Here is an 18,440-nt window from a genome sequence, read left to right as displayed (position 1 = left end):
GTATGGTTTGGTGGGAGAAGTGGAATGAAGAGAAGTGAAGTAAGGAGTGATATTGCTAGGGAAGGTAAAAAAAGGAAGAGGAGAAGGAGAAAGAAGAGAAGACAAGAAGAGAAAAGGTAACAGAAAGAGAAAGCTCCCTGAACGAGTGGATCTGGCAGCTGCCATCTGCCCTGTCCACTGCAGAACAACACAGAGTCTCACACAGTGTAAATACCCCATAAATGCTTGATGACTGACTGACTGACTACAGGAGTCAATTAACTTTGGAAATAATTTTACCGTTCCATAGAAATAACAGTGGGCCCCAAAGTCAGCCAAGACTAGTGAACTTAAATGGGCAGGAATCCCTGAGGATTGGGAAGGCCAGCCTTTGACTATTGCTTGATGAAGCTTGAGAGGTTGGTAGTCAGAGTAGGCTCTAGCATGGGATGAGTGGATGAGTTAGAGGGATCTGGGCTTAGAGTATTAGAAGTAGCTTAAGCCTAGGTTACCAAGAGATGATAGCTAATGTGGAAAGAGAAAATATGAGTTCATGAGTAGACAACCAGGTAATGATCCAAAGTGAGAGCAGATTTTCGGGCTGTTCTAAAGGCAGTAACTGGAGATAGCTTTTGGAACCATGTAGAGGGGCACATCCAGAAGGAGATGAGGATGGAGAACAGAATGGATGGCACACCAAGTGAACTTGGGTTAAAACAAACCCAAACAAACAAACAAAAAAAACACCAAAGTTGTTTAGCTTGGGAAACAGAAGCCTTGTGTGGGAAGGAGGGGTATGAGAGCTGTTTTTAAATCCTTACACTTGTTCAGTTTTATATCTGAGAACAGAATCTGTAGGCATGCCCAGATGAATTCAAGGTCGATTTCAGCTCTTCCCCATTAGAACCAGATCAGAGTGGAATGAGCCTCTTTTGGCTTGGATGGGTGTCCCCTTAATGGAGAGCTTCAAGCACAGGTTGCCCGGGCTCTTGTGGAGGATGAGGTTTGGACTGCCCTGAGGTCTTTCCAAATGTATGATTGTAATTCTAGGACAGCAGAAAGGGCTGGGGTAGCAACATCGCTGAGTCTGCCAGCCCTGGGACCTCACAGTCAGCCTCTGTGTCTCCTGCACCCACTTTACTGACCCTGGCTCAGTACAAAGACCAGTGTCAACAGCCATGTGAAGGAGGCAGAATCAAGGGACAGTGCTTGGTGCTGGAAGGGCAGAACAAACAAAGGCTAGACAGCAAGCGTCCACAGTTCAGTTTCCATCAGGAACTGTAGGACTTGACCTTGAACTTTCAGGACAACTGAGCTAGGGATGTAAGCTTCAGTCAGAACATTAGCTTTGCCATCAAAGACTTCTCTTCCCCCTGCTCCATCCTTCACCTCCTCATCTCAACCCTTTTCAGACATTCAAGTGAAGATATTGAAATCCTCGGGTCAGGATTGGCTGGGCCAAGAATTCAAGCTGCCTGCCTCACAACTTGGCTTAATGAGAGCAATTCTGCGCCAGACTCCTCAGGCATCTATAAAATATGGCTCCTGTCTGCGCATCTGGGAATTTGGGCACTCTCGGGAGGTGAGTGCGTGGGCGCGATGCAGAGAGACTTTTCCATTTTCCCTTTTGAGTCTCAGATTTATGCGAGGCATAAATAAAATCCAGCTTCATACTAGGTTCCTATTTTGTTGTTAATGTCTCTATTAATGCAAGGACAAGAATTGGACATTGCAAAAAATGCTGCTCTGCCCCTGCCCTTGTAAATCTTAGTTCACTTCTGCAGAAGGTGGCTGTCATTACCACCGTCATTTATCTAGCTATTGTGAGCGGTCTCTCTGATCCTCTCACTACATGAGTTCTCTGGGGATCATGCTGAGAATTCTTTCAGTTCTCTCTCTCTCTCCTCTCTCTCTCTCTCTCTCTCTCTCTCTCTCTCTCTCTCTCTCTCTCTCTCTCTCCTCTCTCTCTCTCTCTCTCTTCCCCCCCAATCAAATAGAAAAACAAAAGAAACCCTTTTCTCCAACATAAAAATATGGTGAGTGACAAAGGGACAGCTATGTCCAATTGAAACAGCACTAGGAACTAAGGGGAAGAGTAGCCCATATAGAATTTACCCATAAAAAACACAGGGAATGAATCTTCAGCTTAGCAGTCATGAGAATTGTAGAAGCAGCAATGACAAAGGAAAAGAAAGAAGGACTAGGTAATCAGTAGATGCCAGCAAGCGCAGAACCCAGGACAGTCGGTGGAATCTGCCAAGAGGAAAATGTTGGCTTGATTTCAGTGTTTCCCAAGTATCACAGCTGCCTTGGAAGGTGCTGAGCCCCCACTCAAGAAAGCAGGGAGAATAATTAAATAACAGGCATTGTCATCAAGCACCTGGATAGGGTAACATGAGGAAGGCAATAAGCCTCAGAGGAGGAGTGTTTTCTCAAGGACGGCAGAAGGGAGAGGGTAAAGATGTCAGTGGGGGCCAAGGATATGGCTAGCTCCTCCTTTTGGCCTGGTCGGTTGGGGAAATGAGAAAAGGAGTGGTCAGCACTGGGGAGAGTGGCCCACTAACCAAAGCAAGCATTGTTTTTGCCTTCCTTCTTATACCAAATCCTAGCTCAGTGTCTCACTTAGCAAACGCTTATCAATCAAACTGAATTGACCATGAATATGGTGCCTTTTTGAAGAACCTACAGGCACATGAGGGCAAGAAGATCAAAAATGGGAGACCAACGGATGTAGGATGAAGAGAATTTTGTTAATACAGGGACAGGTGTGCCATGGGGCATCATCATGAGCCTCATAGCTAATACTTAAATAATAGAGTTTTAAGGTTTGTAAAGCATTGGGCATAAATCTCATTTGATCTTCACAACAATCCTATGAGGGAGATGCTATTATCATTCCCATTCATTGATGAGGAAACTGAGGCAGAGATAGGTTAAATAACTTGTCCACGGTCACAAACACAGCTAGGGTTTGAGGCAGGATTCAAACTCAAACACTTCCAATGCCAACTCTTGTTTTCTATCTATTACACCATCTAGCTGCCAATGGAAATGGAGGAGTAGGGAAAGATATTGGAAGTGGTGGAACTGAAATGGATGTAAATGAGATAGCTGGGAATAGTCCCAAGGGAACGATGCTTGGGAATCAGACAGTAGAGGGCAAAGAGAAGGGTGTATCCTAGACATACAAAGGTGTTCGAATTACAAAGCAGAAAATTTAGATTTGAGATATGGGAAAAATAATTATTCACAACTATTTTTTTCTGAAGGACAGACCTCTCTGCCATGTTTTAGACAGCATTCTTTTATCAGTCGGAGGTTGAACTAAAAGGCCATCAATCTCCCTTCCATTTAAGACGTTATATGATTCAGGGAATCTGAGGAGGCAACAAATGACTGGGTGTCCACTCTATAGTGCTGAAAGCCAGTGTCAGGCTGTTCTCTCTGAAGCACTAGGGAAGAACGGGGTGAAAGAAATGAAAAGTGTGTGTCAGGCCAAGTGCCTAGTGATTGCGGAGGGAGCTTGCTCTCAGTTCTCTTATTTTGTGCCTCATTTCAGAAAAGTGTAAAGTGACCCACCCAGAAAATTCTCTGCATATAGAGGCCCTGCTGTCTGCAGCCCAGAAGCCCAGGTTGGCCCAAGGCTTAGAATCTCTGACAGGGGCAGCTTGGGATCTCTGAGGATGTGAGTTTTGTTAACACTGCCTCTCGGGATCACCTTTGGGGCACTGATTCTCTAAGTATACAGGCTCACCCCCGCCTAAGCTTTCCCACCTTGGCTCAGCAAGAGAATGTAAAAGGAGGACAGACAGGAGAGAGACTGTCCTCCCCATCAGGGACCACAGCCCTGTTTGCTAGTGCTTGTTGACTAACGTGTCTATATTTACTCTGGGTCTCTGAATCTAGAGTGCCAACTCCAGCCCCCACTGGCCAGCATGGCTTCCTTGGACTCTGATCACAGCTCACAGCTTGCCTTTCCCCTCTTACCTCACCTCATCTCTTGGGCTGGGAATGTGGTCTGCTGACCTGTCTGTGCCCTATGATCCATGTTAAGTCTCTCCACCTTTAGAGTAGCCTCAGCTACATGGATTTAGGGCCCTGACACTGACCAATAATAGCTAGCAATTGGTGTCTGAGGCGCCTCCTGGTGTGTCTCATCACTTCTTGAAACCTTTGGTTTCCACCAGAACATCCCTCTCTCACTAGACTTCTTATGTGATCCTGCCAGGCTGAGCCTGTCTGCTTTCTACCTGTGCTCCTACCGAAGACTCATTAAGTGCCTACTATGTTCCAAATTTGTTCTGTGAGGTTTGGATTCAGTCAAAGGGTCACACTTGAGGACCTAGAGTGCCACCTGTGACCTCAAGGCTATAGGTTGCCCACTCCTGAGTATTTTAGGGTTAACCCTAAATGAGCTCCAATTCGAACGCCCTACAGAGGAAACACTTTCAGGTTTGCAAAGTATTTTACATGAAATTATCCCATTTGATCCTGACAACAACACTGGGAGATAGGCGATATTATTATCCCCATTTTATAGACGCAAACAGGGTTAAGTACCTTGTCCAAGGTCACACACCTAGGAAGTGTCTAAACTGGATTTGAACTCATGTCTGTCTATTTCCAGGTCCCTTTCCAAAGACCACTGATTAAGAATGAACAGCTACTAGAGAAAGAGACTCTTACCAACTGAGCCCCAGAGCTTGACATTATGCTAATAATAACGAGAGGCATCCCAGCCTACTGGCTCTGACCTGATGAGGACTTCACTGGGACAATTTCTGCTCCCAGGAGGGGCTAAAGGCAGATGATGTACGTTGCCGTTTGGAAACAGGGTTCAAGTCCCTAACCTTCAGCTCTACCAAACACAAGCAAAGGCCTTTCAAAAACGTGTTTGATACTGATGTGACTCCACAGCTGCTAATACAACAAGACTCAATTTGCTCATTTTTAGCTCAATTTTCCAGTGCTGAAAGTCTCAGGATGACTTTCAGAATGTGGCATAGAGAGAATCTGTGCTTTGTTGCTAAGAGTATTTTGCCAATGACTTCCTCCCAGCTCAGAGGTGGAGCCTCAAAGAAAGGAGGATGTCCCCAAATCCTCGTACAGAGTGAGTGTATCCAATCAAAGAACATGGAGTTCTAGCATTCCTTTGGAAGAGATGGGAGCAGATAAAATCGTTTAGAGACACCTGTGGCAGAAAGCGGCCCTCGTACCTGCTCCCCCATGACTGAGCCAATCCAAGAGCACAGATGGTACCTGCCTTGAAAAAGCCCTAGAGATCCTTCATTTCATAGACCAATCAGTCAATAACCATTTACTTAGTGCTCAGTATGTCACAAACCCTGGGGTTCCAGGGACACAAAGAAAAGGGGAAAAATGGTAGCTCCTCTCCAACAGCATCCACCTTGATTGGGAAGCAACATTTAAATCAACAATTATGTAACGTGGAGAGTAGAGGAGAGGGAATCTTACACAAGAAGTCTCTAGAACATGGCTTCTTAACCTTTTGGGGACCACAGATCCCTTTGGCCATTTGGTGAAAGGTAGAAACTCCTTCCCAGAGTTGTTTTAAATGCTTAAAAATAAAATATATAAAATTACAAAGGAAACCAACTATCCTAAAATACAGTTATCAATTTTTTTTAAGTTCCCAGAACTCAAACTATGAATCCCTGCTCTAGAAGATTTGGATTTCCCTCCCATCTCTGCTAATTGCTACTTGTGGGACCTTGGTTAAGTCACTTGGATGACCCTTTGACCCCCAGTTTTGCTAGAATGTAGGCTCATTGATTGAGACTAGGGGCCATTTCATGTTTGTCCCTGTATCTCCAGTTTCTCACGCAATGTCTGGCACAGAATAGGTGTTTAATATATGCTTGTGATTAGATCCATTGGTAAAATGAAGACTTTGGATCAGAAAGCCTCAGGAGTCCCTTCTGGTCTGAACACTGTATTTCTGTAATCTTAACAAACCTCTCACTTGTACTCTTTAGGAACTCAATTCTTTAGGCCTCGGGTTCACTCCAGGTCCTATTTTTGGTTGTCTGGTTACAAAGCCAAGGATAAGGAACAAAGAAACATTTCCTTCATCGTCAGGTCTAATTCAGATTGAGGAGAGGCCTAAAGGAGGGAGCTACCTCTCCAGATTCAAATTCTGCTCCAATTAACTAATAAGAGAATGACTAGTGGAGCCCTGGCTATTCAGAATGACTCAATTTAATGGCTATTGTCCCTGATCTGGAGAATTAACCAACAGCAAAGTCTATGAAATTACTTTGCAACTTTCCACTTGAGGGGAAAGGTCCATGAAAGAGATGCGATCTTCAATGGGAGGCTGAGCAAGAAATGGATTTTCTAATTCTCAGGTGACATCATCATCGTCGTTGTGGTCGTCATCGTCGTCATAGCTAATATTTGCATGGAGGACTTCAAACGCTGTATACACGTTAGCTTGCTGTATACACATTATGAGATGAGGGCTCTTATCCCCATTTTACAGATTTGGTAATTGAGGTTCAGGTAATGTATTTGGTTTGCACATGCTCACATAGCTACAGTGGGAAAGAAGAAGGATTTGGAACCAAGGAACCTGGTTCAAATTTTAACTGTTAGTTACTTCTGATCCCAGAATCCAAACATAAGATCTGAAGCTAGAAGAGACCATCTAGTTCAAAATCTCTCATTTTATAAATGAGGGAGGAACTTGGTCCCAAGAGGGTTGTGCCGAGGCAGGTAAACAAGCAGTCTGCTTCCAAGGAGCTCCTAGTCTAGTTAGCGGAGGAGACAATATGAAAACAACTATGGACAAACAAGCTACAGACAGGATAAATTAGAGACAATCACCCCAGCAAAGACACTAGCATTAAAGGGGATTAGCTAAGGCTTCTTGCAGAAGGTGGGGTTCTAGCTGGGCCATGAAGGAAGCCCAAAGAGCCAAGAGGTAGAGATTAAGGAGACAGGGTGTTCCAGGCATAGGGGACAGCCAGAGAAAATGCCCGGAGCTAAAAGGTGGTGGTCTTGTTAATGGAGCATCTGGGGGCCAGAGTCACTGGGCAAAAAGTGTGTATTGGGGAGTAAGGTGTGAGACTAGAAGGGTAGGAGGGTGCTGGGTTATGGATTTGAATGCTACACAAAGGTTTTGATTTGCTGCTGAAGGTGAAAGGGAGCCCCTGGAGTTGGTGGAGTGGCGCAGGGAGAAGGGAAGGACTTGGTCAGACTTGCACTATGGGAAGATTGCTTTAATGTTAGCCTTGCTCATCCTTCATTCGTCAAGAGGACCAAGGACCTCCTGAGGGCAGTATCTTGACTTGTGCAGACGAAGGACATACTGGAGTGGGGAGAGATTCAAGGCAGAACAACAGAAGTCCAGGCATGACAATTAGTTAATGCTGGATTTGGAATCAGAGCCTGGGTTCCAATCCTAGTTCCCCCTAAACGGCGGCTAAATCTCACTTAACCCCTCCCTCTGGGGCTTCTGGTATTTTCCTTCCCCAAATTTACTTTCTCTTTGCTTTGTAGACATGGTGAGTGCTCTTGTTTATGTACAAATTATCTTCCCTAGTAGAATGTAAGCTCCTTGAAGGCAGGAGCTGCCACTTTTGTCTTTGTCTCTTCAATGTCTAGCACATAGAGATGTTAGTGGAAAGAACTCTGGGGTCTGGGAATGAGAGCACCTCAATTCAAATCTAATCTTTGATGTTTACCATATGATTTTAGTCGTCACTTAATCCTGAGGGCCCCAGGTCTTCTTGACTCTAAGGTTACTTCTCAACAATAAATTATTATCATCATTAATCTACTTATTAAAATACCTCGTGATACAATTTTTATCATTATTGATAAGTAACATTTATGGCTACAAATTGCTTTCATTTAATCCTTTCAACTCAGTGTGTTGGGCATAATTATATCCATATATGTATATAATTAATTATAATTATTCCCATTTTGTAGATGAAGAAATTAAGTCACAAAAAAAGTGGTGGAGGGGAAAGGATTTAAACCCAGTTCTTGGACTCTAGACCCAGCATACTTTTCATTCATTTTATGAGGCTGCCCCCCACAATATGATTATTTTGATATCCTAGGAAATGCACATTTATTATCATAGCAGAAAATATTTTATTTACGCAATTTGTCATCCTAGGGTAGTTTCTATCTGAACTCCACTGGACACAAGGTATGAAGCATAAGAACAATGATGATGGTGGTGTCATTTTCACAAAATGAACACATCAAAGATATGTCTTATTTGGACTTTACCACAACCTTGTGAGATGTCTAGGGAGAATGCTTTATGTCCATTTCGTTGAAAAGTCCTTGAAGTCAAAGGCTGGCTTTGCCTCATTTTGCATCCCCAGTTGTTATAAGGCACAGCACTTAGCACATAGTAGGCAATTAATAAATATTGATTGAATGACCCTCCTGCTGCTGTGTAAATGTGGGCTGTGATGATTATTTCAAATGACAGGGAGCCATTGAGTGCATGGGGACACCTGGAAAGACCAAGGCCATGATTCTTACATCCTTTGCCACAAAGGGAGTCCTGAAGCCATCCTCTCTTTGGGTGTGCAGACATTGGTGCCACTAAGCTTTCTGCCTACTGAACTGCCAGACTTTTCTGCTCCAGGAAAGCTCTCTTCTACCCATCACTGGGACCCCCCCACACATACATACACATGTACTCTGCCTCTCTTGACTTGTTTTCCAGACCTTTCCTCACATCATGTAGCAGCCTTTCCTGCAGCTGAACTTCCTCAGCCCACCCTATTCATGTTTCCCCTTCTTCAGACCTCTGTGCTGCAATCATCATTATGCCTCCATGACCCACATGTGCTCACACCAACATGGCTGTCATGGTAAACGGAGGTGGGCTGAGATGTCATATTCCTCTCAGCTTCTGGTCAGTCTGGGGCAATGCTTCCACTATGCCTCCCCTGTTTCCATGGCTTCCCATGCCAAGGTTCCAGAGAAGGATCATCACGACTAACAACCATTATGACATTTATGCAAAGGTGGGAGGGTGGCTGTAATCTTCAGGAAACTGTCACATCACTTTCTTGAAAGATGCCCAGTTTGTCATGGGGTCCAGACACAAAGGTTTTCCTTCTCTAGCCAGGCTGAGTTTAAATCAGTTGGGTTTCAGAATCTCATAGACTCACACTTAAGGCAGTGGAAGGCATAGAAAGCAAGTTGTGACATGCAGGTGTATACTATCTGAACCAAAGAGAGTTGGATGAAAGAGAAATGAACCATACAAGGATGGAACCAGATGCTTATGGGGGGAGGGATGTGGTCATGTTCAGTCCTTAAACAGAATGGCTTGTGGAAGGGAAGGGAAACAAGCATTTATTATTTTTTACTTGTCAAAAGAATATATAATTTATTTATTTTTCTGTTCTTAACACTCACTTCCACAAGAATTTGATTTCAAAATTTTTCTCCCCATCTCTCCCCACCCCTCACTCCAGGACAGCATGCACCCCATTCACCCCTGCCTCCAGACTGTCCTCCCTTCTATTACCCACACTTCATCCACCCCCTCCTTCCCCTCTATTTTCCTGTAGGGTAGAATAGATTTCTGTACTCCATTGCCTGTATAGCTTAATTTCCAGTTGCATGCTAAAACAATTTTTAACACTGATTCTTAAAGCTTTGAGTTGCATATTCTCTCCCTCCCTCCCTCCCCACCCTCTTTGAGAAAACAAGCAATTCCATATAGGTCATACATGTATGATATATAATGACATATATGACATATAATGCAAAGCATTTTCATAATATTTATGTTGTAAAAGACTAACCACATTTCCCTCTGTCCTATCCTGCCTTTCGTTCATTCCATTCCCTCCCTTGACCCGTCCTCCCACAATAGTGTTTGCTTCTGATTATCCCTTTCCCCAATTTGCTGTCTCTTCTGTTATCTTCCCTCTCCAATCCCCTTTTCCCCTTGCCTTTCTGCAGGGTAAAGTAGATTTCCATATCCATTTGAGTATGGGTTATTCACTCCTTAAGCCAATCCCATGAGAGCAAGGCTCAAGTATTTCCTTTCATCCCCGCCCCCCTTCCCCTGCCTTGTAGAAGCTCTTTCTCCCCTCTTATATGTGAGATGATTTGCTACATTCTACCTCTCCCTTTCTCTTACTCCTACTACATTCCTTTCAACAATAAATTTTATTTATTTTATTTTTTTAGGTATTCTCCCTTCGTATTCAACTCATTGTGTGCTTTCTGTCTATACACACACACACATATACATATAGACATACACACGTACGTATACATACCTACACACACACACACACACACATCCATATGTGGAAACATCAGTTACAACAAATGGAGAAGTTTTTAATGCTGTGAATAAGTTCATCCCCACTGGTAGTGTACTTTCCTGGGATGTACATATTGACAATAATGTTGATACACGCATTGCCAGAGCTAGTTCAGTGTTTGGGAAACTCCAAAGAAAAATTTGGGAGAGAAGAGGTATTAGACTGATTACCAAACTGAAGGTCTACAGAGCCATCATGCTGACCTCATTTCTATATGCTTGAGAAACACGGACAGTCTATCAGCACCATGCCAGGAAACTGAATTGCTTCCATTTGGATTGTTTTAGGAACATTCTGAGGATCACCTGGCAGAATAAAGTACCAGAAACTGAAGTCCTTGTTTGAGTTGAACTGCCAAGTATTCAAACTATGCTTCAGAGAGTGCAACTCCGATGGGCTGGCCATGTTGTTCAAATGCAAAATGCATGCTTGCCAAAAAGACTATTTTATGGAGAACTTGTATGGGGCAGGCAATCACATGGTGGTCAAAAGAAGCGATACAAGGACACTCTCAAGGTCTCTCTCAAGAACTTTGAGTTTGACTGTGCAACATGGGAGACACTGGCACAGGACCGCTCAGCATGGTGTGCCCACATCAGAAAGGGTGCTGTGCTCTTTGAGCAAAGCAGAATTGAGACAGCACAAAATAAACATAGGATGCACAAATTTGGAGTATCCAACCCAAATATTCACATGGACTATCTCTGCCCAGACAGAACATTCTGAGGTAGAGCATTCTGAGCTCATATTGGTCTGATCATCCACAGTCCGATGCACTGAAATTTCACTTTGTCATGGTGATGTCATTTTGGTCCTCTTCGAAGATGAAGGACAACAACCAACCAATCAACATACACACATACATCCATGTACATATACATAACTACTCACTTATAATATACACACACGTATATACATACCCATACACACATACATATATATATATGTGTGTGTGTGTGTGTGTGTATATATATACTTGGGGCAGCTAGGTGGTACAGTGGATAGAACACCTGTGCAAGAGTCAGGAGGACCTGAGTTCAAATTTCACCTCAGACACTTGACACTCACTAGCTGTGTGACCTTGGGCAAGTCACTTAACCCCAATTGCCTCATCCTGGGTCCTCTCCAGTCATCCTGATGAATATCTGGTCACTGGATTCAGATGGTCTGGAGGAGAAGTGAGGCTGGTGACCTGCACAGCCCTCTCTCACTTAAAATAAAGTCAAGTGCAAGTCAGGTCATTATTTCTCTGATGGCATGGTCTTCTTTGGCAACAAAGGATGAAAACACACACACACACACACACACACACATATATCCTCTAAATAACCTAATACTGAAAAAAGGTCTCATGAGTTACAAATAACATATTTCCATGAAGGAATATAAATAGTTCAACTTTAATGAATTCCTTAAGGGTGCTCTTCCCTGTTTACCTTTTCACGTTTCTCTTGATGTGTGTATTTGAAAGTCAAATTTTCTATTCAGCTCTGGTCTTTTCAACAAGAATGCTTGGAAGTCCTCTATTTCATTGAAATTCCATTTTTCCCCTGAAGTATTATACTCATTTTTGCTGGGTCGGTGATTCTTGGTTTTAATCCTATCTCCTTTGACCTCTGGAATATCATATTCCAAGCCCTTTGATCCCTTAGTATAGAAGCTGCTAAATCCTGTGTTATCCTGATTGTGTTTCCACAGTACTTGAATTGTTTCTTTCTGACTGCTTGTAACATTTTCTCCTTGACCTGGGAACTCTGGAATTTGGCTACAATATTCCTAGGAGTTTTCCTTTTGGAATCTCTTTCAGGAAGTGATTGGTGAATTCTTTCCATTTCTATTTTACCCTCTGGTTCTAGAATATCAGGGCAGTTTTCTTCGATAATTTCTTGGAAGATGATGTCGAGGCTCTTTTTTTGTTCATGGTTTACAGGTAGACCAATAATTTTTAAATTATCTCTCCTGGATCTATTTTCCAGGTCAGTTGTTTTTCCAATGAGATATTTCATATTGTCTTCTATTTTTTCATTCTTTTGGTTTTGTTTTATAAGTTCTTGGTTTCTCATAAAGTCATGAGCTTCCATCTGCTCCATTCTAATTTTTAAAGAATTATTTTCATCAATGAGCTTTTAAACCTCCTTTTCTATTTGTCTCATTCTGCTTTGTAAAGCATCCTTCTCCTCATTGGCTTTTTGGACCTCTTTTGCCATTTGGGTTAGACTATATTAAAGGTGCTATTTTTGTCAGCATTTTTGAGGTCTCCTTTAGCAAGCTGTTGACTCGCTTTTCATGATTTTCTTGCATTGCTCTCATTTCTCTTCTCAATTTTTCTCCACCTCTCTTACTTGATTTCCAAAATCCTTTTTGAGCTCTTCCATGACCTGTTTCCACTGCATTGTTTTTGGAGGTTTTGGATGTAGAAGCCTTGACTTTTATATCTTCCTCTGATGATCTTTTTTGTTCTTCCTCATCTGAAAGGATGGAAGAAAATACCTTTTCACTAAGAAATATAACCTTTGATAGTCTTATTTTTTTCCCTTTTTGGGGAATTTTCCCAGCTAGTTACTTGACTTTTGAGTCCTTTGTCAAGCGGAGGGTGTACTCTGGGGACCTGTAAGTTCTCAGCTCCTCCAAAGTGGTACAATCAAGGGAGAAGAGTTTACTCCTCTGCTGTCCTGCACTCTGATCTGTGAGCAACCACAGGAACTCTTTTCTGCCCTGGATCTGTGAGTATGATTCCCTCTCCAGAACCTCCACCAGCTCTACCATGCTAGTGCTCCTCCTCACCCCAGGACCACCACTCAGGACTGAGACCCAGATTAACTGCTTGATTTCCAAGAAGAGGGTTCCAAAAATGGACACTTCTGCCACAGTGGCTGCCACCACCCTGGGGCCAGGGCTACAGTCAGACCCACTCCCTTCTTATCAAGGTGAAAGAGCTTTCTCACTGACCTTTGAAGTTGTCTCTGGCATTTGTGGGTTGAGGGATCTGGAAACCACAGCTGCTGCCTGTGATTCCGTGCCCTGAAGCCTCCTCCAGTTCTGACCCTCCAGTGCAGGGTGGCCAAGGCTGGGCTTCACTCACTTTGAACCCAGTGCGATAGACCTTTTCTGTCAGCCTTCCAGGCTATCTTGGACTGGAAATATCTTTCACTCTGTTGTTTTGTAACTTCTGCTGCTCTAGAATGTGTTCAGAGTCATTTTTACAGGTATTTTATGGGCTGTGTAGGGAAAGCTACAGTAGCTGTGTCTTTCAATCTGCCATCTTGGCTCCACTCCTGGGAACATGCATTTATTAAACACTTACTATGTACCAGGTAGTATATAATTTTATCCTTATGACATTCTGTGAGGAAGGCATTATTATTATACTCATTTTACAGGTGAGGAAACTGAGGAAAACAGAAGTTAAATGACTTGCCCAGGGCCACATAGCTAGTATGTATCTGAGACTGGATGGGAACTTAGGTCTTCCTAACTGCAGCCCCTGAGCTCTGTCCCCAGTGCCACCTAGAAACTTCAGGAAGAGGTTTTTATTCCTTCCATTCCATTTAAAGAACAAAACCAAGGCAAGTACTTACATGTCTAAAACCCTACACGAGATATAGCTAAATTAAAAAAAAAAATACCTCAGTTGTGATTTCAAGGATTTTCCAAGGATCCTGTGAAACGTCATTGATTCCTGGAATGGTCCCATTCAGTTGACTTTGACACCGGTTGTCTATCTCTTCCATCCATTTGTCCTAGGTCTGCCCACTGTGTCCAAGTCAAATCTTTCTGACCCCTCTTCCCACTGACAGCCTTTTAAATTAATACTTGAAGACAAACCTTGTGCCCCCTCCTCCAATTTCTGATCTTCAGGTCTTGTGGCATCTTCCTGTTTGTCAATGTCTTTCCTAAAATGACATGGTGGGGACTCAACCTGTCAGTCCCTGAGGAGCAACCATCACCTTCATGTTTCAATTCAGTTCAGTTTAACAAATATGTATTAAACTCCTCCTACATACATGTTGGACTCAGACTCAGTGGATACAGGCACAAAAACCCACAGCTCCTGCCCTCCAAGAGCTTTCATTTGCTCCAGAACCCAAAGTGTATTAATTGGATAAATGAGTACAAGGCATTTTGAGGATAGTGGGTGCTCAGTGCCTTCTTGTAATGAAATCTATCATGGAGTAATGTTTCTTGGATGACCCATCATAAGTTTAACTCTCATCAAACTTGTAGCCCACTCAACACAAGATTTGTTTTCACCTAAATTGCTACCTGCTAACTTGTTAGAATGCTTCATCAGCTCTCTGACTCACCTACTTCCAATCTCTTTGAACCTACAACCGACATATTAATACTTAGGAAACAAAGTTCTCATCTTGATGTTCTTCTATTTAAGAATCAACTCTGTTGCCCTGAGATTTATTAGAGTAGTTGGAAACCTTTTCAAAGTGGGAGACCATGTTTCTTGATACAGGAGACGGTGAGGAGATGAGGTGGCCAGTGGAGGAGGTAAGAAACATCAAGAAGGCAGGAAAGAGGCCAGCAAGGGGCACTGTTTTTGCTTCCAGTCCCACTTGGACAACTCCTGGATCTTTTCTTCTTTCCCTGGCTTTGAGATTCTGAGACCCAAACCTGCCTGGGTGCAATATGTCTCTGGCTCTTATCCTTCTGATTGCTTTTCCATGTGGGTGGCCTTTTGTTTTTCCCAGGACCACCTCCGTTGATTTGCACTCCACAGATAAATAGCCACTGATGTAGCTCAGGGGAATTCTAGAGCCCTACCCTGCATCTGAGCACTAGAGCAGGGCCAAGCCAAGCCTGGGTCAGGACACACACCTGCTGTGCTTCTCTCTCCAGGCCCAGCTCCACCCATAGATTCCTCCATCTGGAACTGCTCTGGTTTTGTCAACAGTGCATCTAGGCCAGGGGAACAGGGACTAGAGGTTGTCTTCTGAATGGTGGTACTTGTAAAATAAAACTAGGGAGCTCTTCTTTCCTCCTCATCCCCCTGCAGAAAAGAAAAAGGAGACACCTGGGGGATTCTATTTTGTTTACTTCTATCTCATCTAAAAAGCTTCTCCATACTGGGATTGAATTTTGTCCTGGGGCATGTGGGTGACTCTTTTTCTTGGAGTTCACATTCCAACAATAAAATTAGAGTAGTATTCTTGTGTGGAATCCAAGGAGTTGTCCTGCACTCTACTGAATGCTTCATACATTCTCATAACATACATAAAAGTCAGAGAATTTTGGTTATTGGCATCATCTGGCAATTTACAATGGGGAAATCTTTCTTGATCCAAGCACTTTTCCATCGTGATCATCACCATCATCATCTCTATGAACATTGCCATCGTTATTGTCAAGATGAGAATATCAACATGATAATCCTCAGGTCATCCTTGAGGATCCCAGCACTTCAATCATGATAGATTATGCCGAGAAATAGTAGAAACTCCTAACAAGTCACTGCAAAGTGCAAAAAGTTAGTCCACTAAATACTTAAGAAGATGTGACTTAGTGCCCAGAATGATGCCTTAGTAACTGGGTAAACTTTATAATCTAATAGATGGTAAATCTTGAGCCTTCAGATGAAAACTCCAGAATGCCCTTGAGAATTCAGTGAACAAAGTCCATCATTCCCAGGGCTTCACCACAGACACAGCTGCTGCCCTATCTGTCCCAACAGCATGAGAATCCATATAAAGGTAAGATCAGTACTTTTAATAGATGTCTCTCTGTCACATATTCAAAGCTTATAAATCACCTGGAATGAAAACTCTTACAGTAAAGAGTTATCAGAAGAAGCAGAAACCACATGGGCATCAGAAGGGGTGCACATCATCCCTGCGTGATGCCTGGTGTGTTACGAGAGAGATCCCAAAGAGGTCTTCAGCCAGTCTAGAAAGTCTAGAAAGGATGTGCACTCATCTAAGCACATCTATTCAATTACAGAAAAGGGATCACGTCAGCCGTCTGTACCAATGGCTAGTCGGACAATGAACAGCTCCACAGCAGCCAGTAGGAGGACTAGTCCCTGGACAAGTACCGTCCACCCTTCATTGAGTCTGATGTGAAGATGAGAACAGCAGTCATGAGAACCGTTATGCTGCCTATTTCTAGAACTCTTTAAGGTTTCTCCAGTAGTTCACATCCATTATTGTATTTACTTCTGTCAAGACAACTGGGCTTGAATTTCACCTTAGGTCCTCTGTGACCATAATGGGGAAGTGACTATCTCTCTGAGCCTCAGTTTTCTCATCAGTAAAATGAGGTTGATAACATGCTCCCTTTCCCATCATGTCTTTGTGAGGAAAGCTCTTTGCCACCTTAGTGCTCCTCATATGGGTGTTTTCAGCATAATTCTGCACTGGATCAATGAACAGAGACATTAGTGTCCTGTAATGAGATTCCATAGAAGGCAGTCAGTGATGGAAGTGGGAGTAGAAATGAAGTTTCCCTATTCCCAGCGCAGTGCTGGGGCTGAAGGCAGTCCTCTGAGAAGGTGAACCAGGTTTCTGTATGTCTGGCATGCTGACACTGTGGGTTGTGACTCTTTTTCAACCCCACAGATGCTGACTTCGAACCACTCCTATCTCACCATGACATGAAAACTGGAGAGTGCTGGCCTGCTATGGGGGATGGCCAACTGGGACACCAGGAGGGAAGAGCAGAACAGACTGGGCAAAGATGGGCCTCCCTCCCCCACACAGGAGGTGTACATGTCCTGGGATTGTAAAAATGCAGTATTGGTTAAGTTTCCTTGTTTTGTTCAATGACCTTTCGTTCTCTCTGAGCTGATCTCTCTAGCTTTCACACCCCTTCACGCTCAGGCGTGTTTAGGAGCATTTGGGAGAACTCTCCCATTTACCTCACTGAAGCTCCCTGGCAGCATACTGCTGCACTTTCCTAACAGCTCTTAACCGATTCCCAGCAGACTCTCTCTCTGGAAAACAATTAGAGCCAGTCTTGGCTCAGCCCCCGAAGGTTTGTAAAGCACTTTGCTAGGACTTTCTCATTTAAGTACCACAATAACCCTGTGGGGTAGGCACTGTCTTTATCCCTTTTCAGAGGTTGAAAGAGGTTAACCAGCTTGCACAGTAGCACACAGCCAGAGTTTGAGCAGAATTTGAAATCAGAATCTTTGTGGCTCTAAGGGGAGCATTTTATCCACTGTGGCACTGAGCTGGCTTTGTATTATAACATGTGGGTACACGAGTGTGCATACACACACACAAAGGAAGGACTAAGGAAGGAAGGAAGAAAGGAAGGAAGGAAGGAAGGAAGGAAGGAAGGAAGGAAGGAAGGAAGGAATCAAACATTTCCTTAAGCCCTCACTATATGCAAAGCATTATGCTAAATTCTCAGGATGCGAATTAAGATATCAAACAATGTCTTTTCTCAAGGAGCTCCCATTCTGATGGGAGAGACAACAAAAACCCAAGGACAAAATCAGCTGCAAGTCAGATGAGAAGGTGATCCTCAGGGGACTGCAGTGGTCAAGTAGTGTCGTTTCTATCATGTCATTTCCACTGGTCAAATCCTATTGCTTTCTGAGGTTGAACCACTTGACAATGCCAAGGTTTTAGTGGAAAGAATTAAGAGTTCAAAACGTTTTGGGGAATCTCAAAGAGATTCATTCATTTATTGATTGACTCATTCAAGAAAAGTTGATCATGATATGCCGGACCCTGAAAGGACAGAAATATAAATAGAACATGATAATAACTATCCTCAAGGAGCATATAGTCAAGGGTGTCATCGGTCCTCTTCAAAAATGAAAAACAAGCAACAATAACAGATACAGTACATACATTACAGAAGAAGCCTCTGTTAAGGTTTATAGCATCAGGGAAAGATGAAAAGGTGAGAAGCTGGGCCCCTAACTCCCAAGACTACCCAGTAAAAATCCCAATTTACTACCACCATTGGGCAGGTAATACCTGATAATATCAATTCCAGCAAGTACAGAACCAGTCTTTGAGTCAGGAAATCCACCAGCACTCAAGGCTCAGCCCTGACCCAGTCTAGCTTTGGTGTGACCCCAGACAAGCTGATTAACTTCTCAGCTCAAGAGGCAAATCTCTCAGACTGTAAGGTATAGACCAACTGTTAATTTGTGTCTTTGGCAAA

General features: G+C 43.3%; 1 long non-coding RNA gene across 1 annotated transcript in view; it reads right to left on the bottom strand.

Moving 5' to 3' along the window:
• Positions 1-8,918, bottom strand: part of LOC140511844 (uncharacterized) — a 36,606-nt gene extending 27,688 nt beyond the window's left edge. Inside the window, exon 1 of the long non-coding RNA XR_011969684.1 lies at positions 8,823-8,918. This is a non-coding gene — a long non-coding RNA (uncharacterized lncRNA). The remainder of the gene's footprint in view (positions 1-8,822) is intronic.
• Between the last annotated feature and the right edge of the window lie 9,522 nt (positions 8,919-18,440).

Source organism: Notamacropus eugenii, chromosome 6, assembly GCF_028372415.1.
Source record: "Notamacropus eugenii isolate mMacEug1 chromosome 6, mMacEug1.pri_v2, whole genome shotgun sequence".
Taxonomy (NCBI): domain Eukaryota; kingdom Metazoa; phylum Chordata; class Mammalia; order Diprotodontia; family Macropodidae; genus Notamacropus; species Notamacropus eugenii.
This window is presented reverse-complemented; position numbering and strand designations above follow the sequence as displayed.